Raw genomic sequence first — 13,270 nt, forward strand, 5'->3', positions numbered from 1 at the left:
ATACAACAGTACTTGCCAAAGACAACAACCATATCAAGATCACAAAGCATTGAGACAGACATAAGGTTGTATCCTAAGGACTCAACAAGCATGACCTTGTCCATGTGTCGATCCTTTGTGATCGCAACCTTACCTAGACCCAATACCTGACTTTTGCCTTTGTCAGCAAAGATGATATGCTTCAGATGTGACAGAGATAATGGAGCATCCATCAATAGATTCTTGTCACCAGTCATGTGATTTGTACATCCACTATCGAGGACCAACTCAGTGGCTTTGGGTTGATCATCCTGCATATGAATTAATGCAGCTTACAAAATCATATACTTCATTAGTGAAGAATATGACATCAATTCATCAGATCAATTTCATCAAACAACAGAACAGATAAAGCAGTGTGAGGACGTGAGAAATGAGAGTTCATTTCTTCATGATTAGCCTGCGTCCTATCAGGCATACTCAGGTCTCCAGCAAATTCTTCAGACGATTACGTACGTCTGGAGACCTGACCCTACAGAAGAGATTAGTTCTTTTTCTTCACCACCCACATCTGAAGGGGTGGCAAAGAGTTCATCATTCTGCGAGCTCCATACAAGAAGGATGGCATAGAAGCCAGTCCATTTCGTTTCACATAAGAGGGGTTAGAGTAAGCATAAGAGTAAGCAGAGAAATTCTTTGAGGACTTATGGACATAATGATTTGAAGAATAATGCACATATCCATAATCCTTAGATCTTCCCTGCAAAACAGACGGGTTAGAATGATGATGTTCATATGAGGACTTTGATCCTTTTGAGGAATTTGATCCATGTGAGGAGTTTGGTCCATGTGAGGAATTTGATCTGGGGTTCCTATTCTTCACAGGTGGCGTCATGATGACATTCACCTGAAGATTTTCAAGGCATCTTTTGGGAACCCAGATTTTCTTCATAGGGGAACCGTTCCTGCAGTTAGTGCCAACATATCTAGCAAATACTTCACCATTCTGATTTTTGAACAGTTTGTAGTTGGAGTCAAATGACTCATCATCAGAATGAGGAGATTCACATGCATATCCAGATAGGTTAGATGGATCAACTGGAGGTCCCTTTGCAGCAACCCATGTAGTGTTGGGGTACTGCTCAGGCTTCCAATATGTACCATCAGCATTGAGTTTTCTCTCAAAAGCAATACCCTCTTTCCTAGGGTTCCTGTTGAGGATCTATTTTTAAAGCACATCACAAAGAGTCTGATGCCCTTTGAGGCTTTGGTACATGCCTATCATGTACAATTCATTCAGCCCTGCATCGTCAGTGATACTAGTAATGTCCTCAGATGAGGAATTAGTGATATCAGAGGCATGTGAAGAATTTGAAACATTAGCAGCATTTGAATATTCAGGTGAAGAATTAGCAGATTCACGTTCAATGCATTTCAAACATGGAGGAACAAATTCTTCCTGAGAAGCGCTGATTTGTTGAGCAAGTAATGGATCGCGCTCCTTCTGAAGATCTTCATAACTCACTCTTAGCTTCTCAAGATCATGCTTTCTTTGAAGAAATTCATAAGAAAGCTTCTCATGATCGGATAAGAGAGTGTTATGATGACTTTGAAGATTGTCAAACCTAGTCTGAAATCTCTGAAGATTTTCAGTCAAGGCTTTAGTGCGATCCATTTCTTCACCCAACATATCATCACTTTTGTCTAGCATGTTTTGAACCTTTTCTAAAGCCCTTTGTTGTTTTACAGCAATCTTAGCAAGTTTAGAATAGCTGGGCTTAAGGTTTTCATCAGATTCATTCTCACTTGATTTAGATGAGGTATATTTGAGTACATTGGCACCCTTTGCCATGAAGCAATAGGTGGGAGCGTAGTCATCATCCCCTTCATCAGCCTTGTTGGTGAGGTCTTTTTCTTCAGTGTTGAAGATAGACTTGCTGACGAATGCAGTAGCGAGAGCTAGGCTCGCCACTCCGGATTTGGAATCCTTAGATGACTCCTCTTCCTCATTTTCTTCAGATTCAGCCTCAGAGTCCATTTCCTTGCCAATGAATGCCCTGGCCTTCTTGGAGTTGCTCTTCTTGTGATATGAAGGCTTCGAGGATTTTGATGATGAAGATTTTGTGGATTTATTCTTTTTCTTCACATCATCAGAACTGTAATCCTTGTATTTCTTCTTCTTTGATTCCTTTTCCCACTGAGGACAATCTTGAATGTAATGTCCAGGTTTCTTGCATTTGTGGCAGAGCCTCCTCTTGTAGTCACTGGATGAGGAATCACTGCTCCTTGAGGGTCTTCCAAGGCGATCATGTCTTGAGAACTTTTGGAATTTCTTCACCAGAAGAGCCAGATCATGGCTTAGTTCTTCAGGATCACCAAGGCTACTACCAGAGTCTTCATCTTCGGACTCAGATACTACCTTGGCCTTTAGTGCACGTGATCTGCCATAGCTTGAACCATAGAGATCTCTTTTTTCAGCACGTTCGAACTCATGAGTATTTAGCCTCTCGAGAATATCAGCGGGATCAAGTGACTTGTAATCAGCACGTTCTTGTATCATTAATGCCAGAGTGTCAAATGAGGAATCAAGCGATCTCAGCAATTTCTTCACCACCTCATGGTCGGTGATGTCAGTGGCACCAAGTGCTTGAAGCTCATTTGAGATGTCAGTGAGGCGATCGAAGGTTTGTTGAACATTTTCATTGTCGAGTCTTTTGAAGCGGTTGAAGAGATTGCGAAGAACATCAACTCGAGAGTCACGTTGTGTTGAGACTCCTTCATTCAATTTGGACAACCTGTCCCAGATAAGCTTCGCTGTCTCCAAAGCAGTCACTCTACCATACTGTCCTTTGCTCAGATGGCCACATATGATATTCTTTGCTTGAGATTCAAGTTGCTTGAATCTCTTCACATCAGTAGCATTCAGAGAAGGTGTGACTGAGGGAACACCATTTTCCACAACATACCAGAGATCGTTATCAATTGCCTCAAGATGCATTCGCATCTTATTCTTCCAGTAGGGGTAGTCTGTCCCATCGAAGGTAGGACACCCAGCAGGGACCTTGATCATACCTGCGGTCGACATAACTAAAACTCCAGGCGGTTAAACCAAAATCACACAGAACAAGGCAGTACCTTGCTCTAATACCAATTGAAAGTGCGTTATATCGACTAGAGGGGGGTGAATAGGCGATTTTTATGAAATTCTTAACTGAGGAATTTGCCAGTGAGGAAATTCCTTAGCGAAGAACTACTAGCAGCGGAATAAGTACTCAACCGTAAACATAACAGAATACAAGCATAGTCATCATGATGAAATGAAGACAGGCACAGAGTACAGGAAGCGTAAGCACAGGATAACACAGGATGAAGACTGAGGGAGTCCTGGATTAGGGGGTGTTCGAATAGCCGGACTACACCTTCAGCCGGACTCCTGGACTATGAAGATACAAGATTGAAGACTTCGTCCCGTGTCCGGAAGGGACTTTCCTTGGCGTGGAAGGCAAGCTTGGCGATACGGATATGCAGATCTCCTACCATTGTAACCGACTCTATGTAACCCTAACCCTATCCGGTGTCTATATAAACTAGAGGGTTCTAGTCCGTAGGACGACATACACATCAACAATCATACCATAGGCTAGCTTCTAGGGTTTAGCCTCCTCGATCTCGTGGTAGATCTACTCTTGTACTACCCATATCATCAATATTAATCAAGCAGGACGTAGGGTTTTACCTCCATTGAGAGGGCCCAAACCTGGGTAAAACTTCGTGTCCCTTGCCTCCTGTTACCATCCAGCCTAGACGCACAGTTCGGGACCCCCTACCCGAGATCCGTCAGTTTTGACACCGACATTGGTGCTTTCATTGAGAGTTCCTCTGTGTCGTCGCCGTCAGGCTCGATGGTCCTACGATCATCGATAGCGATGCAGTCCAGGGTGAGACCTTCCTCCCCGGACAGATCTTCGTCTTCGGCGGCTTCGCACTGCGGGCCAATTCACTTGGCCGTCTGGAGCAGATCGAAAGCTACGCCCCTGGCCGTCAGGTCAGATTTGGAAGTTTAAACTACATGACTGACATCCGCGGGGACTTGATCTTCGACGGATTCGAGCCACTGCCGAGCACGCCGCACTGTCACGACGAGCATGATCTAGCTCTCCCACCGAACAGTGCCCTGGAGGCCACACCCGCATCGGCTTCGACTCTTAATTCGGAGCCAACCGCGTCGATCGAGGATGGGTGGTTGGATGCCGCCTCGGGGAATGCAATCCTAACGGCGATCGAGCCGAACACCAGCCCTGCACTCCGCGAGACTCATGATTCCAAGGAGTCGGACTCCTCTCCGGACTCCAAACCATTCGCGCCTCTGCCAATCAAATCCGATTGGGCGCCGATCATGGATTTTACTGCCGCGGACATCTTTCAGCACTCGCCCTTTGGCGATATTATAAAATCACTAAAGTCTCTCTCTTTATTAAGAGAGCCCTGGCTGGACTACGGTCAGCGAGATTGGGATGCGGACGATGAAGAAATTCAAAGCCCAGCCACCACCCACTTTGTAGCCACTGTCGATGACTTAACCGATAGGCTCGACTTCGACTCCGAAAACATCGACGGTATGGACGCCGATGAAGGAGACGATGAAGAACCAGCGCCTATTGGGCCCTGGAACGCCACCTCGTCATATGACGTATACATGGTGGACGCACCAAAAGATGACGACGAGGAGCGAAAGGACGAACCGAAGGCTTGTTCCCTCGAAAAGCAGTCAAAGCGGCGACGCAAGCGCCGCCCCAAATCCCGCCTCGATAGAAATAGCGATCACACAGACCCAGCGCTGGAACAGGGAGAACCGCTGCCGGACAACGGCAATCCGGATAATCAAACCGAACAAACAAATCCTATCAAGGATAATGGTCCGGACGACATAACACCGGACAAACACCCGGAGCAGCAGGCTGCCCGTAAAAGGCTTGTTGCCACCGTGAGGAGCCTGAAAAAGCAGAAATAAAGGCTCAAGGCCGCGCAAGACACACTCCAATTCAGATGGAGTAAAATACTCAGCACTGCAGCAAGGTACAACGACAATCGCCCCTCCAAGAGCTACCCAAAGCGGAAGCTGCTGCCCAAATTCGATGAGGAGGCCTCAGAACCCCCACAACCAAATATCAAAGCAGCCACCTGGTCGGATAGACGACCCCTCTACCAACACAGAGCGGCATACAATGCCGCTCACAATACAATACGCGACCCATGCGAGGACTCGCATCCAAAGGACGGCGCAACCAGATCCATCTATGGACCACGCAAGCGTGCCCCAGCATACAATGCAACACAACAAACATCCGAACAACGCAGTACACCCAGCTACAGGGGTGCCGCACACCCCCTATGTTTCACCGATGAGGTACTGGACCACGAATTTCTAGAGGGATTCAAGCCCGTAAACATAGAGGCATACGACGGAACAACAGACCCTGGGGTCTGGATTGAGGACTACATCCTTCATATACATATGGCTCGAGGAGATGATCTCCACGCCATCAAGTACCTACCCATCAAGCTAAAAGGGCCAGCTCGCCACTGGCTCAAAGGCCTCCCCGAAAGCTCCATTGGAAGTTGGGAAGAGCTCGAAGACGCCTTTCGGGCAAATTTTCTAGGGACTTATGTCCGACCTCCGGATGCGGACGATTTGAGTCATATAACTCAACAGCCCGAAGAGTCAGCCCGAAATCTTTGGAACAGGTTTCTTACTAAAAAGAACCAGATTGTCGACTGTCCGGACACCGAAGCCTTGGCAGCTTTCAAGCATAGCGTCCGTGACGAATGGCTCGCCAGACACCTCGGCCAAAATAAGCTGAGAACGATGGCCGCATTAACAAACCTCATGACCCACTTTTGCGCGGGGGAGGACAGCTGGCTAGCCAGATGCAGCACCAGCGACCCCAGTACATCTGAAGTTAGAGATGGAAACGGGAAATCACGGCGCAACAACAATAACAAACGCCGGAATAAAGAATACAGCATGAAGGGCACGACAGTAAATGCCGGATTCAAAAGCTCTCGGCTAGGTCAAAAGCCACCCCCTAAAGGCACCAGGGACGAACTGTCCAGCCTCAACAAATTCTGGACCAAGTATGTCAGACCCATAGTACCCCTGGTAAACCTGCTAATCATACCCACAGAGAATGTTGGGTCTTCAAGCGGTCCGGCAAGCTCAATGCCGTACACAAGGGGGAGGATACACCAAGTGAAGACGAGGACGAGCCCCCCAAGCAAGACACGGGGGAACAAAAGCAATTTCCACCAGAAGTCAAAACAGTAAACGTGTTACACGTAATCAAGGGAAAAAACAATGCGGCACTCCCAGGAAAGTATAGCCAAGTGCCTATCACTACGAAGTCCTGCCACTGGTCATCTCAGCCGATCACTTTTGACCATCGCGATTACTCAGCAAGTATCCGACGGATATCACTTCACAAGGGTCTTGATGGACGGCGGCAGTAGCCTAAACCTAATAGATCAGGATACAATCCGCGGGATGGGGCTAGACCCAACACAAATTCGCCATAGCAATACTACCTTTAAAGGAGTAACGCCAGGCCCAGGGGCTCGTTGTACGGGCTCCCTTCTACTACAAGTTACATTCGGCTCCCCCGATAACTCCCGTCGCGAGCATTTAACTTTCCACATCGCTCCGTTTCAAAGTGGTTATCAAGCACTGCTCGAACGCGAAGCTTTTGCTTGCTTTAATACAATACCACACTATGCCTCCCTCACACTCAAGATGCCCTGTCCACGTGGCATCATTACAGTGCACGGAAATATCAAGCGATCTCTGCACGCCGAAGAGAGTGAGGCTGCCTTGGCCGCCGCACACTAAAAGGCGCCCGGACAAACACAAGCATCCAATAGGTCGTCAAGACCTCGGATACTACTAATCAAGTCCGGCGCCGCTATTTATACGGAAATAAGTGGTCACACCCCTATTTGTCAATACAAGGGGCTCAACGCGCGCAGACAAGTGGCAATTTCTTATCATCTTGAATTATACATGGTTTCTTTAAAAACTATCCTTTTGCACGACAACTTTCTCACTTAACTTCCTCTCTTTTACAGACGATCATTGTGCTACACCCGTCCAGGATACAGCACAACGGAGACACAGGCGCAGACGTGCAGCAGGGACCCGCTTCAAGGATTCTTTTTAGATTAAGACCCTGCGTAAACCTTTTTTATTGTCTCTTGTTGATACATATCCACCGTTGAGCAGGATGCTGACGTCTTGGCATGTGGCCATGCCAGAACAATGCACGTACCTGGACACATGGGGCTTCTTACAAAGGCCACTATTTAGGCCCGGTTTATACCACAAAGACCGAATACCTTAGGGAGTGTTCGGCGTCGCGAGTTTGGCCCTATATGCATTAGCTCCGAATCATTGTCTTTGGTCAAATGTTGGGTTTGCCCGGCTCCTGTGTTTTGGTGCCTTACGTTCCGCCTTGCCGGCTAAGGTAGCACCAGGAGAACTACTACGATTGTGGCCTGGTTCATCCGGACGAGCACCTCAGTAGAGAAAGCCGAAAACTGACTGTCATGATATAGCGTGACTCTGGTCAACCACTCGATGACCTGTGGGAATGTTAGAATTCCTCCGCCTTAACGAAGGGCCGTTTCCCGGCCAGGCATGTACGCACCCCGAGATCGGGAGAGTGCGGAGCCACCAGGGGCTATCTAGTAGCCCCACTGTCAAACTCCTATGGCTAAGTGAAAGTGCTAAAGCATTATAGTCTGGTTGCCTCGCTCGCTCCGCTATCACCTCCTTAATAGGACCAAGACGTTGGGTTAAGTGTGAATGCATGTTTTTGCGAGCACCTCCGCATTATATGCGTGAGGGTTAAAGCCGACGGCTGCAATCTTTCAGGTTATACACATGTATACATAAACGGCCGCCCAGGAGGCACCATATTACTTTTAGGCAAAAGTATAAAAATAGCCTTATAAAAATTTATAAAAGCATTTCGCTTACAGTGAGATTACAAATCACTCAAACATAATATTTTTTGAGCACTGGGTCTCTATCAAACGGGCACCCTCAAGAACTTCTTCAAAGTAGTGCTCGGCAGCCTTTCGACCTATAGCCGAATCCCATGCTACGACATTGGTAGCATCCATCTCTGCCCAACATGCCTTAACACGGGCAAAGGCCATCCGTGCGCCCTCTATGCACGCCGACCTCTTCATCGCATTAATGCGCGGCACCACGTCAAGGAACTGCTGCACCAAGCTGAAATAGTTGTTCGGTTTTGACCTTTCCGGCCATAGTTGATCCACAACAGACCTCATGGAGAGTCCGGACAACCTGTTTAGTTCAACCCATTCGGCTAATTGGTCAGTCAATGAAAGTGGACGCTCGGGAGAATGGAATTGTCTCCAAAACAGCTGCTCTACTCCACGGTCTGTCTGACCCTGGAAGTACTTGGCCGCATCGGCAGCGCTCGCCGCCAAATCCATATACACATCCTCCGAACTCCACAGCCGATCCAGAGGGGCATACCGTGGATCTCCGAATTTCCTCCGCAACATAAAGGATTTCCCAGCTACAATATCCCCGGCTTCCCGCAGCTCCTCCTTCTTTGCCCTCATAGCAGAGCGGAGATCCTTTTTTGTCGCAGCAGCCTTTTCAAGGTCCGATGCCTTCGCTTGGTTTTCTTTTCAAGAACCCGGCAATGGTCGGCGGCGGCTCTTAATTCTATAGCCATCTTGGCCATCTTGTCTCGGGTCTCGCCATGCGCGGCCTTCTTGGCTTGCAACTCTTCGGCCACCTTCACAGCTGCCGCATTACCCAACCTCGCTTGTTCCTTGGCTTGGGCAAGTTCTGCCCGCAAGGCTTCAATAGTGGCAGCTCCATCTACAGTCACAACATATTAAAGATACTGGCATCATGCTGCTCTTCCTATTGTGGCGTTTACCAGATAATGACACTTACCCTGTGCCTCGTCAAGCCTTTTGTTAACAAGCTCGATGTCGGCGTCTGCCGCATCCAACTGCCGTTCTAAATGGGCAAACTCGCTAGTCCGGCTAGCCACCGGAGCTTCCATCACCTGCACATAGAGGCAGTATGGTTATTACCTGGGAATATGATCCTCTGTTCGTCGTCGTTTCCGACGACAACCAGAGTCTCAGGGGCTACTATCTACACAGGGAACACCTAGCATGTGCAGGACTATCATACATTCTTTTACGTACCTCAAAGCCTGTCAGTAGACTCATAAAAGCTTCATGCAATCCGCTTTCAGCGGACGATATTCTCTCCATCATCATATTCATCAGCACACGGTGTTCATCTGAGATGGCCGCTCTCCCCACCAACTCCTTCAAAACATCCGATCGCACACTAGACGGTGCCAGACTCTTTTGTCTACTCTCTTCGGGAGCCGGACACTGGGAGCTTCAGGGGTCAATGGGATTATCTTCTGGCCTCACCGGACTCGGAGAGGCCCTCCGTGACGACACTTCAAGGTCGCCCGCTTCCAGAGCGGAGGAGTCCGGAGGAGGCGTTTCGCTCTCCATCATCTCTGGAAGAAGATCCCCCGAAGACGAGCTCATTTGAGAGGGGCTAAGGCCCGAACTGCAAAAATATATGCGGTGGTTATCTTCTCAGAAGAAAAAGATGGCATATATGTACTATTAAAGTATTTCGAGTCACTTACGACTCGCGGGAGAATTGATCCCCCCGCGGACTTTGTGCGGCAACGGCGCCCCCCAAGGTAGGACCCTCTGTGGGAGACTTCTTCTCCCGTTTGGAAGCTTCGGCTTCCAAATCCCCGGGCGCAGTCCTTTTCCTCTTCTGGTCGTCTTCCTTCATGGAGACGCTCGCTCCCTCGGCTAGAATGGGCAGCGTTGGGGGCCCGCGTCCGCCCGCATTATCCTCCACAGTATCTTCCTTCAAGGGCTCCGGGCAAGATGCGATCTGGAGCATCTTTTCCAATACCGGATTTTCCAAACCCTCAGGGAGGGGGGCCAAACACCGAATCAACTTTGCCTTTGTTAGCCAGTCCTGGTCAAAAAGCGAACTCTCAGAAATAACTTCGTAACAAAGGAGAGATAGTATGTTCGGCCGGAAGATGCCTTACCTGTTCGGCGGCACAGTTACTACTCAGGCCCACGTCCTCGGAGATTTCTGGGCACTCCACCTGAGGTCCGAAGAATGACTTGTACATCTCCTCGTGCGTCAAGCCGAGAAAATTTTGAATGACACGCGGTCCCTCGGGATTGAACTCCCATAGGCGAAGAGGCCGGCGTTTGCAAGGCTGGACTTGACGAACCAGCATAACTTGTATTACCGCAACCAAACTGAAATCTCCATTGAAGAGATCTCGAATGCGGCTTTGCAGTATAGGCACGTCCTTGGCTGGCCCCCAGCTCAGACCTCTGCTGATCTATGACATCAGTTATGGTGGAGGGCCCGAGCGGAAAACAGGGGTGGCCGCCCACTTGGCACTTCTAGGAGCCGTGATGTAGAACCACTCCTGTTGCCACAATTCAGACACCTCTGGGATGGAACCTTTGGGCCACGGAGCTCCCGTCATCTAGAGTATTGAGGCTCCTCCACACGCTTCTTGTTGCCCCTCGATCATCTTCGGCTTCACTTCAAAGGTCTTGAGCCAGAGGCCAAAGTGAGGGGTAACCCGGAGGAAGGCCTCGCACACGACAATAAATGTTGTGATATGAAGAAAAGAGTCCGGAGCTAGATCATGGAAGTCTAGCCCGTAATAAAACATCAGAACCCTGACGAAAGGATCCAGAGCAAGACCTAGACCTCGGAGGAAGTGGGAGACGAACACGACGTTCTCGTTGGGTTCGGGGGTGGGAATGGCCTGCCCTCGGGGAGGCAGCCGATGCAAAATCTCGGCGGTCAGATATCTGGCCTCCCTCAACTTTTTGATGTCTTCTTCCATGACGGAGGAAGGCACCCATTGGCCTTGAAGGCTAGATCCGGACATGACTGAAGGTTCAGAGCACCTGACCTGAACTTCGGGCATTTGAGCTTGAGGTGGGGGAAGGATTCGATTGAGCACGGGAGGGAAAAATAAAAGCCTTGTCCCCTTTATAAAGAGGGTGAATATCAAGCGTCCTCTCCGTGTCCGCTTGGACTTGCCTGTAATCTAGGAGTCCTAGAAGCGGTTGGGTTACCCATGCCCGTATTGATGAGAATCCCGGGATAAGGGGACATGATCTCTGCTTTAACAAGACGTGCCAAGGAAACCGCCTCGCATAACGCGCTGAGGTGGGATAATAAAACGACTCGGATAAAGGCTTGGCTGTGGTGTGTCACGCTACGGAATACGTCAGCAGATTAGATTGGTGTAAATATTATTCTCTCTATGGCAATATGTGGAAACTTATTTTGCAGAGACGGACACTATCTTTGTGTTCAAAATCTTCTATGAAGTACTTGGAGGAGGAACCCGCCTTGCAATGCCGAAGACAATCTGCGCGCCGGACTCGTCGTCATTGAAGCCTGGTTCAGGGGCTACTGAGGGAGTCCTAGATTAGGGGGTGTTCGGATAGCCGGACTATACCTTCAGCCGGACTCCTGGACTATGAAGATACAAGATTGAAGACTCCATCCTGTAAGTGCATCTAGTGCCACCCCTAGTTGGTTTTGGAGTATTGAAGACAAACCTAGTTGAGGGACTAATGTGTTCGTGAGAATTGCAGGATAACACAGGTGGAAGTCCCTCATTGATTCGGTTTTACTACCAGAGATGACCCCCAAAAATGTATGAAGACATTGAAGTCAAAGGTGGTATATGAAGATATTCACTTTGAAGACTATGACAAAAGAAGACACGTTATGAAGCCTATGGAGCTCGAAGACTTAGATCTTTCGTAGTTCTTTTTCTTTTGTGTTGAGTCATAGGAACCACCGTACTATTTAGTGGGGTCCAAGAGAACCAGTCAGAATGACTGAAGTGATGCCTAAACCAAAAACCTATGTCTTCGAGTGAAGACAATGAGAGCGAATCTTGTCCAGAGCCGGACAAGTCAGCTTTGCTTGTAGCCCAAGTAAAGTTGCCATGAGAGTTTGAAATCTGACCGTTGAGACACGTGTCAGTTCCTTAGTGACCCAGGGTCATTTCGGACAAATCAGGTCGGGTTGCCAAGTGGCTATAAATAGCCCACCCCCACAACCATAAACAGTTGGCTGCTCAGATTTCAGTGCATGGCTTTTGTCGTTTGAGAGCAACCCACCTCGAAGCCTTTGAGAGAAAATTCCCAGTAAGGAGAAAAGCCCTAACCACCCAGAGCCAGAGTAAATTGGGGCATCACTTAAGTCTTCTTGTCTGTGTGATCTGAAGACTTATTACACTTGAGGACTGTGAATCCTCCAGACGGTTAGGCGTCGCGTTCAGAGCATCCAAGAGACATTGTGGATTGCCAGTGAACAAAGTCTGTGAAGGTTTGGGAGTCTACCTTGAAGACTTACCAGAGTGATTGGGCGAGGACTTTGTGACCTTAGCTCAAGGAGAATACGGTGAGGACTTGGTGTCCTGAGCTGCGTGTTCAGGACTGGGTGTCCGGGACTGTGTGTCCTAAGGTTTAAATACCTAGCCGCTCCAACCAGACGTACAGTTGTCACAGCAACTGGGACTGGTCCAACACATCATTGTCTTCAACGAGTCACTGGTTTCATCTTCACTTCCTTTTCTTACTGTTACTCATTGTGAAGCCATTGCATGCCTGCTCTATCTTTTATCTTCACAACGTGAATGTATGATCTGTTTGGCTTCATAACTTCTTCCTACCTGATCCTTATTACACTGCAGCTGTTTGTCATTGTGCTTTCACTCTATTGAATACTTGACCATGGCTGGCCTAGTGTAATCTAACTTCCGCTGCATAGTGATAGGCATAATCTTCACTGTTTGTCTTCATAACTCCCCCGTTTTGAAGACGTTCATAAAAATCGCCTATTCACCCCCCCCTCTAGTCGATATAACGCACTTTCATTGGTATCAGAGCAAGGTGCTCCCTTGTTCTGTGTGATTCGGTTTAACCACCTGGAGTTTTAGCTATGTCGACTGCAGGGATAATCAAAGTCTCCGCTGCGTGTCCCGTCTTCGATGGAACTGAATATCCCTACTGGAAGAATAAGATGCGCATGCATCTTGAAGCCATTGACGTCGACCTATGGTATGTCGTCGAGAACGGCGTTCCCAAGGCTGGAGAAGGTGTCACTGCTGCTGATGTCAAGAAGTTCACTCAACTGGACTCTACTGCCAAA

This window comes from Triticum urartu, chromosome 2 (assembly GCF_003073215.2).
Source record: "Triticum urartu cultivar G1812 chromosome 2, Tu2.1, whole genome shotgun sequence".
NCBI lineage: Eukaryota > Viridiplantae > Streptophyta > Magnoliopsida > Poales > Poaceae > Triticum > Triticum urartu.